General features: G+C 39.7%; 1 protein-coding gene across 1 annotated transcript in view; it reads right to left on the reverse strand.

Annotated features, from left to right (window-relative positions):
- The window catches only part of EPHA6 (EPH receptor A6), a 1,136,602-nt gene that overhangs the window by 154,433 nt on the left and 963,030 nt on the right, over positions 1–19,139 (reverse strand).

Here is a 19,139-nt window from a genome sequence, read left to right on the forward strand (position 1 = left end):
ATGAAATGATATGACTAGGAATCCTGGAGCACTGACTGACATATAGGAGCCCTTTCCATCATATTCTCTTAACTTTAACTTAAAAAAGAATATCAGTTGACCCTTGAATGACGCAGAGGTATGGGGCAGCAATTCTCTGCATAGATGAACATTTAGGTTTGTCTTTTGACAAAACTTAATTACTAATAGCCCACTCTTGACCAGAAGCCTTAACAATAACATAAATTATCAATTAACAGTATGAGATAGTTAAGGTTTATTGTGCCCACCTGGCCAATAAACACATGTGGAATTAAGTGAAGGGCGGACAGATAAATGGCTTGGTAAGCCTCGCCTTGCTAGTTCTTGGGTCTCTTGCTTTCTGATGGTCGGACACAGGTGTAGCTGCCTTAGTCGGTTCCTTGCTTCAGCTGGCAAGGCTCACTTTCTGTGAGACATCCCTGAGGAAAAGCCACATGGACCTACCCTGATGCAGCCCTGGGTGCTGGAGCAGCCGTGTGGAGACCTCTGCCAGCATTGATATGCTTACAGACACACTGATTTGACTTTCCTCCTGCAGTCGGTGTCATTGCGTGTGTTTTGTGAGATTGAGGAGTACTTTGTAAATCGGTGTTGGACATATGGGTTAATGTTGGACTTATGGGCTTGGACATCACTGGGTTGGGATGCTTTCTTAATGTACACCTACCCTTATATAAAACTCTCTCTTATACATATGAGTTTCTGTGAATTTGTTTCTCTAGTCTACCCAGACTAGCACAGTATATTTTTTATTTTATATATAATATGTTTTGCACTCACATAAAAGTTGTATTAACACCATGAGATTAAAAGATATTTCACAAAAAAGTGCAAGGTTTTAAATCATTCTTGAGTAGTTGAATTGATAGCTTTTCTAATGTTCTTTTCTTCTTTTACAGGGGTCTTTATCCTGAATTAATTTATCTTGAAATGACAGGCAATTGCAGTTGATGGCCTCAAATTATGGTACCGGTCCAGCAAGTCCGTGTTTCTTTGTAATGTCAGAGGTTTTCTCTGCTTCTTGGGAGCACACCTGGGGCTACTGGTGGCACATTATCTGGGGCCCAGGGTTTTCCTGAAGACTTAGAGGTTACACTAAACATGAAGAAAAATCTGTGAGAATCACAGAGCGCTATTTTTTTACTATAATATGCAACTTGCTGAATGACTAACTGCTAGGTAGAGACAATTAGAATTATATATATATATTTAAGTGGACCTGTAGAGTTAGTTAAAATCCATGTTGTTTAAGGATTAATAACATTTTTTTACTGGATTAATAACATTTTTAAAGAAAAAGATCCAATTCTTCCATCAAGAAGATCAGGTATAAATAGTATCCTTAAGATTGGAGAAAACATATTAAATCATAAATGTAATGCATATCATACTATGTAAATATTTGAATACTGTCTTTAAGAGAGTCAGAAGCTCCAGTGGCATCGTGGTTACTTATGGGCTGTGATCCACAAGTTCAGCAGTGGGGCAGCTCTACCGTATCCAATAGGGTCACTATGAGTTGGCATCGACTCCATGGTAATGAGTGGTGTTTTTGGTTTTTAAGAGAGCCAGGCACTAACATGAAAATAACAAACAAACACCTCAAATTGTTTTTACACATCAGGTTAACATTTGTTTATGAATGTTATTAAAATAGTAAATATATGTAGTGTTGTACAACACAGAGTGAACCCTATTGTAAACGAGTGCCTTTAGTTAATCGCGATTATTGCTAGATTCCATTGAGTGAACTCTGACTCATAGCAACTCCAGTGTCACAGAATGCCTGCTGCTCACAATCACTGCTATGTTCACACAGTCACAGGCGCTGTGTCAATACATCTTATTCAGCGTCTCATTTTCCTACTGACACACCACCACGTATGATGCCCTCTTTCAAGAACCTGTCTCTTATGATAACCTCTTTAAATAGTGGAGATCCTGGCCTCGGAGTAACAGTTTAACTGTATTTCATCTAGAAGAGATTCGTTCATTTTTTTCCTGTTAGTTCATGGCATGTGCAATATGTTAGGCAAAACAATTTGATGATCTCACTTCTTCTGTTGTCTTTCGTTTATATTGTTCAACTTTCACATGCACATAGGTTTGAAAACATCACGGTTTGGGCCAGACACACTTAAATAAAGTGATGTCTTTGCTTTTCCACACTATAGAGGGGTCTTTTATAACAGACTTCCCATGATGTGCTGTGCCATATCATGGCAGCTGCTTCCATGGGTGTTGATTTTTCATCGAAGAAGAACAGAAGAATGAGACCCCGAGCCACTTCAACTCCTTCACCATTTATTAGCCCAGTGTGAGAATGTTTAACTTTTTATACTCAGATGTAATCCATTTTGCACACTGTAGTCCTTTACTTACATTAGGAAGTACTTCATTTATAATGATAATTTATCAATAATGACACAAAAATGAAAACAGTTGTACCACCCGAACACAAAATGGTCATGGGCGAAACTGTGGTGAGGAAAGCACACGGATGTTGAGTCTATATTCCGAACAATTTTTCTATACACTTCAAAGTGTTCTACGCAATAAAAGCAATAGAAACATTGCTGTTCATTCATTTCAACTCATAGGTACATTGAAGGATAGAGTGAAGTTGTCTTTTGGGGTTTCTAAGGCTGCAAGTCTGTATGGAAGCAGATTGTCACACGTTTTTCTTTCTCACTGAGTGGGTAGTGGATTCAAACTGCCATCATTTGTTTTGTAGTCAAGCACCTGTCCAGGGTTCCCACAACAAAGCATGTTAAATGAACAAATAAAAGAAGATCTAGTAAGAAAGAGGATTATATTACCTTACAAGTATAGGCCAAACAATAATTTCTTAAAATTTTGCTGTTATAGGCATATCTCTAATGAGAATAATACCTTTGGGGAGATATACACATTTTTGAATAATTGACCAATTAAGAACAAAAGGGCAGCACTTCCCCAAGGACAGTGTTCAGAGGGTCAGGTAAGAAGGCTTTGGAAGGGAAACAGCAAACACAGAGAGGACATGGGTAAGTGATGTTACATTGAGGGGATTGTAATGCGTGAACAGATGAAACAGAACATGTCTCATTGTGGACAGGGACACTGATTATCTGCTCTGTAAATCTCCACTTAACACACACACGGAAACAAAGGAGAGACATTATCTGACATGGTGTACTGGAGGTTATATGGAGCACTAGAAGCAATCTCCTTCAAAGTTAAGATGAAAAGATGCCCTGGAGTAGATCTCTAGCCATGGCAACCCCATGTGTCTCCACATAGGACTGTGTCCCGTAAAGCTTCAGTGACTTGTTTTTCACAGGCAGACAACCACAGCTTTATTCTGAGGGGCTCTGCATGGATTTGAACTTCCAACCTTTTGGGGGATAGCTAAGTGCTTAACCATTCACACCACTCATGGAAAGCATATTCAAAGACATTTGAAACTGGTCTTGCCCAAAGAAATACATGCTATTAGTTTAGAACCTGGTTTTGAGGATCAGAATCAGAAACGAATAGAATCTTAGATGGTGTTCTTTAATTCCTGTACCTACCGTAGATACTCGAATATAAGCCGACCCGAGTATAAGCCGAGGTACCTAATTATTACCTGGGAAACCAGAAAAACTGATTGACTCGAGTATAAGACTAGAGTGGAAAATGCAGAAGCTATTGTTGAGTTTTGATAATCAAAACAAATGAAAATAAAATTACTAAAAATTGAGACATCAGTGGGGTAATGTATTTAAATATTTATTTTAAATAAAACACATAAATAAAAGGACAATAAGTCATTTAACATTAGTAAACCAGCACAGTAAGTGGAAAATAGGTTCAACAAAAACAATAAGGTATCAACAATGATACCTTAAGAGTACTATTCCCTGAGCTCAACCAGCAAGCAAGCTAAAATGTAAAGAGTTAAAATCCTTCAAAACTGGATTCCTCATCATCATCCGTATCCCAATGCAAAGCTTCAGCTGGTGTGAGGTCATCATAGACGTTGTCCTCACTGAGATAGCCATCATCAACATCATTGCTGTCATTTTAATACAAAACACAGTCTTCACTGCCATCCATAGCATTACTAATATTACATTTCTGGAAGGCATGTCGCACATGTCTTCTGGAATTTCTTCCCATGCATCTAGAACCCACTTTGCTATTAACTCTATGTCAGGCTTCATGAGATTTCCTCCTTTTGTTTGTTGTGCTTGACCAGATGACATCCATTCATGCCACATCCTTTGCACCCAGTCTTTAAAAAGCTTGTTCAAAGATACACATCATAGGACGGCTCTGATTGGTTAGACGTGAGTAAACAAACATTCAAAGCCCTGCAGTGTCAGTGGGGCTTTGAATGAACAGCGGAGGAATGGCAATCATCCGGGAGATGTTACACCTCTCTGGGGTACCACTGACCCATCTATAGGCCAAACCCAAGTTTTTCAGCATATTTATTTGTGCTGGAAAACTTGACTTATACACGAGTATATATGGTAATTCTTGAAAACTGGCTCCCTCCACATTGGGACTTCTGTCCTGTGTCCTTGGCTACATGCTGCGAGTTTACATATCGCAAATAGATTCTCTCTGCAGTGTCCTTTGAGACTTTATGAAACAAGTGGCTGTGGCTGACTAACTTCATTTCCTTTCTGTCTCTTACCAGCTCATAGTAAACTACATTTGGTTAATAACTTTAAAAAAGCAGTTTCTGTGGGGACCATAGGGTAGCTTAGGCAAAGGGGTGGTATGACTCCATTTCTGTCCTGGTGACACATTGGCTATACGATGATGACCCATTGGTCAGTTAGAGGAGTTAGATTATGTGTTAGTGCTGGCTGACTAGAGAAGTACATCCAGAGGCTTTCATATAGGTCTAAGAGGAAACTTTATATCATAGAGCAATTGCCTATTGAGAAAACATCCCAGCCCAGTTCAGGTCAAGTCCATAAGTCTGATATTAGCTCATATGTCTGATCCTAGTCTATAAATTCCTCTTCAGACTCACGCAGCACATGCACTGATGCTGAATACACAAAGATCATAGGCCAGTGGGTGAAGAGCCTTGTGGATCCAATAATGGTGGAAGTATCTTGGCGCAGGTGCAGGTCTCCACGTGGCTCCTCAACAGGAAGGCGAAGCAGAGTGAGGAGTGTGTCCTGCCTCCAGGGAGGAAGAGAAGTTTCCTGAATTTTCATGAGAAGGCTACGTCCACAAGGAGTGATATGATGGACAGGTTAGACGCCACACCTTCATTCTTTTATCAAGAACGAAGTTTACATAAATTGTGTAACTACTGCAGGTTATATACCCGTGCCTCATTTATGGACATGGTTAAGTCCTAAAGACCTAGCAGGGAAATCAGTATTGTGAAGAAATAGAAGATGGTCACATTAGATTGCAAAATAGAGGGTAGTTATATCATTACATTATTGCCAAATAGCATCAGGTAACTGCCAGCTGCCTTGCCATTAAGAATCATGACCCAGCCAAAATGAGACAGAAGCTTAACCATCAAAGATAGTGTTACTTTAATCTTTCTCTTCAGCTATTGCTATTACCAGATATAAGTTTTTAATACAAAAAATAGTCATATAGCAGATATTTTACTAGTATCAACAGTTAAAAATGTTGGGTAGCAAGGTAGTCAATAAGTGACTATATTATATCAACTTAACTCCCTAATACCTTTCTGATAATATCTCCCAACTCCAGTGCAGAGTAAGGAAGAAACCCCTCTCTTAAACAAAACAAACCCAAAACATAACATCAAACAAGAACAGAGACTATATCGAGCTTCCATTTAAATAGGCTCTTCGGCATAATTAATGCATAAAAGATAAACTACCAGAGGAAATCTTTGGTATTATTAGCTCTTTGTGTTTCTAATCCAGCTTCTGAAATATAGCACACCTATTAAATGAAATCTGCCTCTTCTATCATGCATCCTACCTACCTCTTTTCTATCAGGAATCTCAAAACCATTTAGTAGAATTGAAACATATATTATTATGACCTAGAAAAGATCACACTAAATTTAAAGAGCTTGTTCTTTCACCTATTAAAAAATGAATCAGTCTGGTATTACAGTTCATGCTACTGAAGAATTTCTAAATAGTAAAGGAAGTTAATGATCAAATTGAACCATATTTTAAACAATAAGAACAGAATCATCTAATTCAGAGTTATAGGGATAATCACCTATGAAACACATAATAGATTTTAATGCATTTCAATACTAGTTTCTATTTAATAAAATATTATTATCATTAATATCACACATTTTATAATTTAATCCCATCAGGAAGTTCTGTTCTCACATTTCTGACATGTTAATTGGCACCATAAAGTCCTACAATAGATAAAGTAAAATCATTAATTTAGAATAGGATAAAATGTAATATCCTATCTATTCTGATGGGAAACTGTGAGAAGTTCAGGCTGGATTCAGAAGATTTAAGACCGATGGAAAGATCAGCTCTTTGAAATAGCTGATCTTGCAATATTTTTGACATCCATAGGTCCAAAGGTTTGTTGAGGCCAAGATGGTAATCATCTGAGAACCCAACTTCAATATTTATCACATCAATAGTGATTTTAAAATCTTCCACCAGTTTTTGGACTCAGCCACAATTTATTCATTGATGGACATTGATGGTCTTCCCTTTCTTCACTCATTGTTGAAGTATTTCCAATCTTTGTAAAACACTCTATCCATCTTTAAGACTGTTTATTATATAGGACATCATTCCTGAAAACTTGTTGAAAAATCACAACAATGTAAGAAAGTATGTACTTGAGTTATGTTAAAATTTTAATATTAACCCTGTCAGGGATGCAAGGTAGTTCCGACGAAGAGCACAGCTTTCCCCCAGATCCTGGATGCTTCCTTCCCCCAACTACCATGATCCGAATTCTACCTTGCAGTGCTGGATAGGGCAGAGGTTGTACACTGGTACATATGAAGGCTTTAGGCACAGGGAATCCAGGGTGGATGATACCTTCAGGACCAAGGGTGTGAGGGGTGATGCTGGGAGAGTGGAGGGTGAGTGGGTTGGAAAGGGGGAACTGATTACAGGGATCCACATGTGACCTCCTCCCTGGGAGAGGGACGACAGAGAAGGGGGGGGGAAGGGAGACTCCGGATAGAGCAAGATATGACAAAATAACGATGTATAAATTACAAAGGGCACATGAGGGAGGGGGGAGCGGGGAGGGAGGGGGAAAAAAGAGGACCTGATGCAAAGGGCTTAAGTGGAGAGCAAATGCTTTGAGAATGATTGGGGCGGGGAATGTATGGATGTGCTTTATACAATTGATGTATGTATATGTATGGACTGTGATAAGAGTTGTATGAGCCCCTAATAAAACGTTTTAAAAAAAAAAAGAATGCTTGGCAAAAAAATAAAAAAATAAAAATGTTCTTTCCATGCTACAAAATATTCTTTTTTGGAAGGCTTCCTGGTGAGATGAAGACTAAGTATATCACCGAGAGACCTTGTCTGCATCAATTCACTGATTGCAGACAAATGGTTAAGTTTTTGTTTGAAATAATTCCATGCATGTATGAACTAGAACCCTAGCGGTAATATTTTTTAACTTACCCTAATAGAATATTAGTTTCTAACACACTGGGCCATGACCTGTTTTGTGTTTCATGAATTTAAAACTATATTCCTAATAGCACTAAGATGTATAGCTTCTTCTAATACATTGCACTGATAGTACAATAGGTACTAAGAGACACGTTTCAGGAGGATTAGCACAAATCATCAAGGTGGCATGTACAATTATGACTTTTCTCTGTTACTCCGTTAAATAAAGATGGAGGGGAGGTATTTTTATTTATGAATATCATTGATAAAGCAATAAAAGTAATTAACTTTATTAAATCTTAATCCTAGGTTACATTCTCTCAAGACCAGCCCCCCCCATTAAGAAAAGAGGAAGCAGGGTTGGACAAAGCACTCCCAACAAAAACCTTTGTTCATTTCATGGAGAGTATTTGCTGCCATGTCTCCAACTGATGGTGTCAGCCTGGACCCCGGTGCTTCTGTACCAGGCAGTCTGTGGATGCGGGCTATCACAGCAATGCACTGGTTCTCAACCTGTGGGTCGCGACCCCTTTGGAGGTCAAGCGGTCCTTTCACAGGTGTTGCCTGATTCATAACAGTAGCAAAATTAAGTTAGGAAGGAGCAATGAAAATAATTTTATGGTTGGGGGGTTTACCACAACACGAAGAACTGTATTAAAGGGTCGCGGCACTAGGAAGATTAAGAACCACTGCAGTAAAGGGATAATGACCTTGGGGAAATGGGGTTTTTTTTTTTTTAGTTGAGGGTAAGTTCCAGAGAGGGATACAGCTAAGAATTCCAAGCCTTCAAAAGCTAAGTGAGTAAGGATTGATCGTGAGTGCTTGTCCCAATAGAGTTAGGGATTCAGAGTCCGTTTGCCAAGGAATCCAACCTGTTGTGGTGATCTCGATGGGTTTTGCCCCATTCTGTCATCTATCGATCTAATCTCTCTGTCTGTCTACCTATCACCTATCTGTCTATCATCTATCATCTGTCTGCTATTTATAAAATATAGTCTTCAAGCAAAAGAAGCTTTGAAAATAACTCTACATTTCTTGGGAACATATGCCTCAATTGTTGTGATATTGTTATATATATAAAAAGATAGCCACCATTCATTAAACCCTTCCTATAGATCAGTCATTATGCTCAGCTCTTTAGAAGTATCATCTAATTTAATCCTTGCAATATTTCTCTGATGTTGGTATAGTTATCACCTCAAACTTGTAGATGGTCAAACTGAGGGACACCGAGGTTTGCAATGTCAACGTTGTCAGCAGTGGAAGTAGAGACATAAGATGAACCAGGACAGAAAGTTCCCAAGCCTGTCTGCTTATCCATTGGGTACAATGGTTATCTGTACAATAGTTATTCGTTGGGATCAACGGCCTAGCCTGGGTTAGTGTGGGAAGCATAATTTGATTTAATGAGATGCATCTTAAAAACATCTCTGAAATTACTATTATACAAAAACAGAGAGATCACGCCATAGAAACAAAGAAATGAGGATCCATTTATCCCTATCTGGCAGAAAAATTATACCCTTTATTGATACAGGAGGTATGGCTTGAATATATTTTTCTAAAATGATAGTATATTTTTCTAAAAGTCTCTTCTATAAAAAACACAATCTAGATTCCCTTTTCTAGTGCATATGAGCACAGTGTCTTCCAGTTTGGATTGGGACACGTTGTTTCCTGGAATGTGGTAGATAGGTAGTATGTGGTGACTGAATGAAATAACACCTTTGCTATTGTGTAGTGCCCTGGCTTCATTTACTATTGTTTCTATTCTCTTGTATAAAATAGACTCTTGCTTCTCTCAAGGTAGAACACAGCTCCCCCTGCCCCCTTTCACATAGCAATCCTATCACAGCATCCACTGTACTGTGATGCTCTGTGTCAGGGCTTGATAAATATTAATTCAAATTGAATTGAATTGTTTATGAGGGGACGAGAAAAATGTGAGGGCACTGATATTTAATATCTTTGGGCTTCTTACTGGAGATTAATCAAAAAGAAAATATGAATTTCTTTTTTATAATATATGGTTTCTTCCCAGGAAGGCAGATTCAAATAAAAGAGAATGACTGGCATGTTTACACACAGTCTATCACAGTTTAGTGCCTAGAATTCAGTTTGTCTCCATGCTTTTCTACCTTTTCTCTGTAAATCCAACTGTGGGGAAACACAGAGCCACAGAGCTTGACCTCTACCTGACAGAAAGGGTGAGCCTGATGGGAAGGTGGTTTCTGAAAGCTGTATTTAATGGTGACTGCTATTTGCCAGAGCGTCAGAGCTCTCTCAGACCTTTACAGACCTAGAGCACAGCAGCCAGAGAGTACTAGTCTGAGCCATCGCCAGCATGTCACATTGCCCCTCCGCTAATACAAGCTGAGATAGATTTGAAGGAAGGAAGACTTGCTGGGCAAATGGATGGATCAGGTCCCACTGCCTTTCTCTTTTTATCTCTCTCACAGCGCCCTGCCCACACCAACATAAGTTAAAACCCTGTGTGTATGTGTCTGCCTCACCAGTGTCGACAGAATCTCCCTGAGGACAATAAGCAGATTTTGCTTTGTCTGATTTTGCAGGGCCTAATGCCATTCCTGGCTCATAGTAGATATTTGATTCGATAGTCATTGGATTTAATTGAACGGAATTCATTCATTTTTCTTAAAGGAGTGAAGTGCTTCAAAATTGTACTGAGTAGTCAGATATCCTTTTGATGCATTTATCAAGCACCTTAGATATATCATAGTAGATTCTTTGAAAAAATAATGACTACCCGGAAAAGAATTTGTTTCAAAGGATGACATTGACTCTGCAGCTCCGGGAGATGGACATATCTGATCAGAGCACACGGGAGCAGATGAAGGGGCAGGAGGAGACAGTGGAACAGAGCCTGGCCCACCAGGCCGTGAGGATGATGTTCCTGAGTAGAGCAGCCAGTCCACAGAGAGAACAACATGGCTGGCCCTACTATGAGACATGATGCCCCTCAGTGACTAAGGGCGATACAGGGGACAGCACCGGAGACACAGTGTGGGAATTGCACCTGACCTGATCCCACCACACCGAGGCAAAGCACTGGGGGAGTGCAGTGGAACAGCAAGGGGATGGAGTGGCAAGGTCCCCAGGGAATGCTGAAAGTGGACTTTGGGGCCAGGGCGTGGTGCCCCAACAGACTGGACTGGAAAACGCTCCTAAGGGCCAGCAAACGATCCTTGAACGAACTACAAAAAAAAAAAAATAATGAATATACTGTGCCAGCTCCACTTTTGAGGGCCAGGCCCTTAGTTATGACTACCAATATTGCTACAGTGTGAGGGAAGGGGGACCAAAATCACATACAGATTTCTGGTTTATTTCCGACAGGAGAATCATAGCAATGTCTCGCTCACCAACTTAACAGCCTTATGAAATATTAGAGAGCTGTGAACTAATAAGCAGGCCTACAGGTTCTTTTAGAGGATAGGATGCTTTATTGAGCAGAATTAACAAAGATTGCATGCCACTCTAAGACACATGTGCAGAAGATTCGATTTACAGTTTGGTGCTGGGTTTACCTACAATAAATAAAGCAACTTTCACAGATCCCTCACAAATCTGGAGCAATATGTATTATTTTAAAAATGACAGTCTAAAGTCTAAAATGAAGTATGGGAAGTTTGGTTCATATGTGTGTCAGAAAGAGTTTCTTGGTTCACTCACCGTGAGTTATAAGCAAGGGCACTTTTCTTTCAAACCAGAATGACAAAAATAGAAAAGGCTTAGCTGACGTCTTGTAAAATTATTACTTCCAAAACTCCAACTTGAGCTATAAAATGGCTGTCCAGGAAATGTACCTTGCTAAGCGATTTACAAAAGATGGAGGCTCATAACCAGGAGAACCTTGTAAGCCTTTCTTGTCCTACATCTATGTGGCTCGAGGCCTTTTGAGACAAAACAGATGTTATCAGAAACACAATGGGTTCAGAAAGGACAAAAGGCTGGCATCTATAAAGAGCCACAACATTAGAGAGGAGCTGACCTCTGTGTTTATAGCTATTCCTTGGTAAAAAAAATATCCTCAACCCATATTGTGTGTGTGTGTGTGTATATATATATATGTAGTTTGTTTCACTAGCTGAAATTCCACAATTAAAATCCTCTGTGGGACAACAGAATTATTATGTAGGTCTCCAAATTAACCATATGAGTTGAGGGAATATTCAGATGAGATACAAAGACACTGCCATCACGTCCATTCCAACCCACTCCCCTCACCCCCCATCGCTCTGTAAGGCAGAACTGACGGGTCCTGGGGGTTTCGGAGGCTGTACATCCTTCTCCCGAGCAGTGGTTGGTGGTTCCAAACTGTTGACCTTGTGGTGAGCAGCCCAACAAGGAAGCCCTTACACCTTGTTGCGTGGATGAGTTTATATTCGGTGACAGTGTGGGGAGCTCCTCCATCTAGGGGATATGATGAGGTGCCATCCCACTGAGGGGAGGGGAGGGGGAGGGGACCCTGAGGGCAGAGTAGTTCAGGGCTGGGCTGTTCCTGGAAAGGGCAGCAGTCAAAACCTACCAACATTTGTGTGTGAGGGATTGAGGTAGCTTACTTCTGTAAACAGAACTTTCTGGAACAAGCAACTTTGAGGCAATTCTACTCTATCCTTTCCCTAATGGAAATAAGATTCAACTACCCGGTAATGATTTAGGGTAGAAGAGAGAGGAGAGGCAGTACCATGGACAGGGATAGAACGGGGACTTCTGCCCGGCCTGCGCAGGGAATGAACAAAGAACCCTCAGGGTAGCAATGATGAAACATATAACTTTCCTCTAGTTCTTAAATGCTTCCTCCCCCCACTATCATGATCCCAATTCTACCTTGCAAATCTGGCTAGAGCAGAGGATGTACATTGGTACAGATAGCAACTGGAAACACAGGGTATCCAGGACAGATGACTCCTCCAGGACCAGTGGTGAGAGTGGGGATGCCTGGAGGGTGGAGAGAATGTGGGGTAAAAAGGGGAACTGATTACAGGAAATCTACGTACAGCCTCCTCCCTGGGGAATGGACAGCAGAGAAGAGGGCAGGGGGAGACGTCAGACAGTGTAACATATGACAAAATAATAATAATATATGAATGATGAAGGGTTCACGAGGTAGTGGGGAGTGGGGAGGGAGGGGGCAAATGAGCAGCAGATATTTAGGAAAAGGTTTTGAGAATGATGATGGCAACAAATGTACATATGTTCTTGACACAATGGATGTATATATGGATTGTGATAAGAATTGTACGAGCCCCCATTAAATGATTAAAAAAATAAAAGAACCCTCTGACATAGTTATGAACAAAGGCTAGCAAAAGAACTGACTTGGTCAATCCCTGAACCTTTGACGTCAGGCACTGGTAACATTCTGGAGCATGACTGGACTCGAAGAGAATTCTGAGACATAACAGCAGCCCGGATAAACGGAAAGAAAGATGTATGAGATGGAAGGGAAGACTGAGCACCTAATTGGCAAGTTGCTCATCCATCTGCAGAGTGGCGGGCGCCCTCCTCCTATTTGAAAGTGCTGATAAAAATTTGTAGGGTTCCGTTCTCACCTAGCAAGAGGGCCCCACTTTGACTCCCAGAGAGGAGTGTATTTTATTTATGCCTAAAGTATCCTTCCCAACTGATGAGAGGGGCATGCTTCATTTCTTTCAAAGTGACTCTCTGCTTTAATAAACTTCTGGCTGCTGGTGTGTGTGTGTGTGTGTGTGTGTGTGTGTACACAGCTTGTCTCTGGATCCTAACAAACACATGGGTTTGGAGCTTGCTGGTTCCCCTGTGGAAGATGGCCTGGGAACTGAATTCATAACCACCTCATGAGATTAAGATGAATAAAATTTGATTATCTGACATCTTGTAAAGGGAACAAGAAAGAGGTGGATGCGAAAAAAAAGTGGTGAGCAATTTTTGCCCTTGGGCAAGTGATGTGGAGGGGAAGGAAACAAATGCTTCTTTTTTCTGAAGGAAACTCTCGCTTCTTCCCGAAGAAAAACCAGTCTTTAGGTGTAGTGTGCATTAAAGAGGATTTTTCTGGGTCTGCCTAGGAATTTAAGCAGCGTCTTTTAAAGAAATATTTATAAAAATGCTTTGTGAATTCTGAACAATCAATTTATAAGTGACTGCAAAAAACAGCTCTGGGAGGATAACTGCCGTAATTTAGGTTTAAATTTTAAAATTCAACACTATCAATTTCTAAATCAGAACATTGACCCTGCTGTCTATTACATTTTGCAGTGCTTATGTTTTTGTGCAAGATTTAGCTTGGGCTATTTATAGAATCCAAAGGACCATATCACACTTGTTTTAAAATGCCACGGAATAAAGGAGAGTCAATATCTCCTTTTGCTGAACACAGTCTTAGTTGCCGAGGTCGTCCCATGGAAGCTCTGATAGACACTTCCTGTGAATACTTAACGAAATCCTCCCAGGCATTGTCTTTTTTGGACATCATTGATTTTGGATTTGGGCTAGGGTGTTTATATTTTTAATTTTATAAAACAGAGGCTATCGAGAACAGACTCAGTTGTTTCAATCATAAGGAAACAAAAAATGTCACCTAACAACAACAACAAAAACTCAAGAAGAAAGGAGGTAGAAACACATTTGTGAAACATGGCAGCTGGGTTTCAGAATTACAGTAAGAGCTTAAAGTGAATTTGAACGTAATATAGTTTTACCTTAGAATGCTTACTACTGAATTTGATTTTTTTTTTTTGCTTAGGTGTCTATGAAGGTAATCTACCCCAGCTAACATCTACTGCATTGAAAGAAAGTCATGAATATCGTAACTTTTTCTTTGGGCTGGCTTCTGGGAGCAGGATGTCTTTGAACGTCATCTGATACAGCAACTGCCATGGCACTGATCTTGACTGGGTAGAATTGCTACAGTAGGTTTCTAGGATTTCCAACAGGAGTAGAACACCTCACCTTTCTCCTGCCAAGCAGGTGGTGATTTCAGACTGCTGCCTATGCAGATGGCAGTCCTACCCATAACCCATTGTGCCCCAGGGTTCCTCTCAAAGCAGCATATGGTTATCAGCACGCCTGGAGGGCATGCTTACAAAACAGAGCCTGCTTGTATTTGCATATGCACTTTGTAAAGGCTCTATTATTGTGATTATGATTTGCAAGACAAGTGAGCACGGTTTGAATCTAACATTTACTTCTGTAGATCGAAAACCTCCTGTATGGTACAAACACGGGGACAGGAATGACTACAGAGGACTACAGGAAAAAAATGAAGTTTTCTTGTGCAATCTTATCATGGCACATTGCACCCCAACCAAAATCAATGTAAAGTTCTTTTTGCCAAAGAAAAATGAATGAAGAAGGTTACAAAATACAATTTCATGGTACAAGTTAATACAAATCATACTACATATTTGTGATGTTAAAGCATTTACAAGGAATTCAGGCACCTGGAGGTTGACACTCTACCTCCTAATTTAAAAACAAAGGTTCAGCAATCCGCATGCTTCCTTTTCAGAGCACCATGCTATTTAAAAAAAAATCCAGATGTTAAATGTCACATTATTTATAGAATAGTACTTGGCATTAAACTGTAACAGGTGTTACAGTAAATAGCATTCTTTATCATGAAGTTCCATATCTTTTTCCTTAAAAATATAATTAAGAGGCTTATATTCAACTATAACTTTTATGGTTTTAAAAGAGTTATTGTTGGTTAAATGTACCCTCGCTATTTTCCTACTGCCAAATGGAAAAGGAATGTGATGTGGCTTATGGTTGTTTTTAGATGATAGCACAAATATAACTCTGTGCCCTTATCATTTACAAGAAAAGTGTGTCTAATAAAACACAGCCCTCATTAATAATATATAAGTATCATAAGGTAAAATTCCGTCTTCACTGGATTTATGATTTGCATACATAAATATTTAAAAGATCCTTTTAATTTTTTAAATGAATATTTGCTCTGCATTTGTTCTAGGAAACTTCACATGACCCACATTGCTTTTGATATGCTGATATGCAATTATATGTATTATTTACATACTCGTATTCCTAAGGTATAGCTAATAAGAATTCTTCTTAAGGAGTAAAAATCAAAACTCTTTTTAGATGCTCGTAACACAGACCAGGATGTCAGAGAAGGCCTTTTGAACCGCTTGTTGTTGGTGCTGTTGTGAGGTGTCCTAGAGTCAGTTCCGACCATGCCATTCTTGCTATGTTCCCCATGCCTGAGCCAATTGTTGCAGCTCCTGTGTCATTGCATCTTGTTGAAGGCCTTCCTTGTTTCCACCGGCCTCCAGTTGACCACACAAGATGTCCTTCTCCAGGGACTGGAGAAGTATCCAAGGTGAAGTCTTGCCATCCTTGCCTTTAAGGAGCACTCTGGCCATACAGCTTGCAAGACAGATTGGTTTGTCCTTTGAGCTATTCATGGTACTTTCAATAGTCTTCTCCAGCAGCACAATTCAAGTGCATCCCTTCTTCTTTGGTCTTCCTTATTCAATGTTCAACTTTCACATGCACATGAGTCAATGGAAAATACTATGGCTTGGGTCAGGTACACCTTTGTCCTCAAAGCAATATCCTTGCTTTTCAATAGTCTAAAGAGGTCTTGTGCAGCAGATCGACCTAATGCAACATGTCTTTTGATCTCTTGACTTCTGCTTCCTCCAGTACTGATTTATGGATCCCAGCAAGACAAAATTCTTGAGAGCTTCAATCATTTATCCCTTTATGATGATATTACCTATTTGTCCAATGTGACAATTTTAGTCTTCCTTACATGGAGTTGTCATCCACACTGAAGTCTTCAATCCTTGCTCTTCATCAGCAAGTGTTTCAAGTCCTCATCACTTTGAGCAAGCCAGGTTGTGTCATCTGCATATCGCACGTTGTTAAACTATTAATGACACTTTTTGAAATATGCTTTAGTAATAGCAGATAACAGTGTTGAGTCCTTGCAGACAAATTCTAGGAGGTTCATATCTATTAAATACTTTAGTATTTACAGTAAGTGGAGGAGGCCATTACTGCTTATGGCTACCTTATTTTGTAAAGGAGAATTGTCTTTGAAACTCCTTTTTATTCAATCCAGCAGCAAACGTTATTGGCTCTACTTTCAAAATAACATCAAGTTATTGATGTGGCTTAATAACATGAAGTTATTGATAACCAGTTTTTGTTATCTCACCTACACTGTTTTTGTCTAAAACATCATCCTGGTTTACCATGATTATTGAAAAATTCTTCTGCTATCCTTATATTTACCTATGCCTTTCTTCAGTCTCCTCTTAATGCAGCAGCCAAATGATCCCTTTAAAATTTACTCAGCTATTCCCTATTTTCCCAACCCTGCAGTTCAATGATCATGGTATCAGGTTTGTATCCACTCACCATGCTTATTCATTCTGCCTGCTGATTATGTCATTAGAGAAGCTGGATTAGAGGAAGAAGAATGAGACATCAGGATTGGAGGAAGGTTTATTAACAATCTGAAATATACACATGGCACAACCTTGCTTGCTGAAAGTGAGGAATGGAAGCACTTTCTAGGGAAGATGAAGAATGGTATCGATTGCAACTCAAGTAGAGAGGACCCAAATCCTCACAACTGGACCACTAGGTAACATCGTGATAAATGGAGAAAATTGACATTGTCAAGGATTTTGTCTTGCTTGGATCCACGATCAGCGCTCATGGAACTAGCAGTCAAGAGATCAAACAGCATCTTGCACTGGGGAAATCTGTTGCACAAGACCCCTTTAAAATATGGAAAAGCAAGGATGTTACCTGAAAATAAAGAGATTTTACAGCTTCCATCTGTCAGAATTTCTCTGCTTTACTTGATGTGATTGCTTATTTCCTCCTTCCTGAGATACTACTTCCTTGGGACTTGCAGCCCACATTCCCCTTTCTCTGCCCTTTTTTTTTTTTTTTGATTACTCTGTCTCAGTTTTTTGAGGACTTTTTCTAAGGTGCCCGCTCATGTTCGTGTGGCACAGAGTCCCTTGTTCACCTCCGTCTTTCCTAATACATTCTTCCAACATGGGTCTGATTCATACCTGGCTTTCTGCTAAGTCCTCCTAGATCTTGAACTTTAATCCACATTTCTTTATTTCGGTAAAACAGGATAGATATTTTCCTCTAATATTTTATAAGCATTTGAAGCACATCACAACTCAAACTAAACTAATCATCTCCTCCTTCCCACTCAGGAATATATGCATTTTTGAAAAATCAGTTTACTATGAATGCAATCTTGCTTGGAAATAGAGTAATCGCCGCTTTTAATTGATGAAGATGAGAGAAATGGACAAAAGAAAACCATGTGAAGACAGTGGCAGAGATTAGAAGAACTCTGCCAATGTACGTTTTGGACTCTCTCCCAGACCTGGGAGAGGCAAGAACGGATCTTCTTTTAGAGGCTCCAGGAACACGGCCCCAATGACATCCTATATATGTGATTTGAGTTTCCAGGATTATTATAAAATACATTTCTGTTGTTTTAGGTCACATTTTTATGGAATTTTGCTATAATAATCCCAAGAAAGTGATACATATGGTTTCTTGGTAATTGGTTGGGACCACCACGGCTAAGGCTTCTGCGTGCCCATACTCTATATTGAGTCAAGAGGAGTAATCAGTGAACTTTGAAATCTCATGAAATTTGCCTATGGGTATTAAATTTTGGGGGAAACATGACATCTTTATTCCTTCCAATTTCATATGCCTATTCTACCACGGTATGTTGGAAGCAGACATGTTGTTTTCTAGATTTCACAGGCCTACCAATGAAGAGGACTTCTGCACTGAAGATAGTTTATGTCCAGAATCTCACCCATATCTGACTTAGATGATTTAGGTAATTCACTGTGGAATTTGAGAGTTTCTTATACATTGGTGAAATGTTGGACTTAATCTGAAATTTGGAGTTAATGCTGGACTAGGTTGGGTAAGAATTTGGGGGCTATGGTGAGATGGGGTGAATGTATTTTACATTTGGGAAGGTCATGAATTTTTAGGCACTGAAAGATGGACTGTCATGAGATTAATTGTACCATAAAAAGATATGTTGAAGTGCTCGTTACCATGAACCTTACTTAGAAATAGAGTAGATGTCATTACCAACAACGAGGCATGAAGGTAAACCCTCATCTCTTTATGATGTGATTCTTTATAAGAAGCAGGTAAGAGAAACCAAAGGAAGATGGCCATATGAGGGCGGAGACAGAGATGAGAGTTAGGCTGCCAGAAAGCAACACCACTGGCAGTTATCAGACACGGAGAGATGAACTTCCCATAGTCCTCCTGGGGACAGATAACAACCTGCATTTGTACGCCTAGTCTCTAAAGGTATTGAGCGATGCATTTGAATCAGTGTTAATCATACCTGCTTTGACAAGAGTACAGCTAGGAGCTAAGATGGTAGTTTGACATTTGATGACTGGTAAAATGAAATAGAGGCTTGTTCAGTGATATAGAGATATATCTTTAATTAGAAGGGGTTGACAGTGGCTGAAATCA

The sequence above is a fragment of the Tenrec ecaudatus genome, chromosome 2 (assembly GCF_050624435.1).
Source record: "Tenrec ecaudatus isolate mTenEca1 chromosome 2, mTenEca1.hap1, whole genome shotgun sequence".
Taxonomy (NCBI): Eukaryota; Metazoa; Chordata; class Mammalia; order Afrosoricida; family Tenrecidae; genus Tenrec; species Tenrec ecaudatus.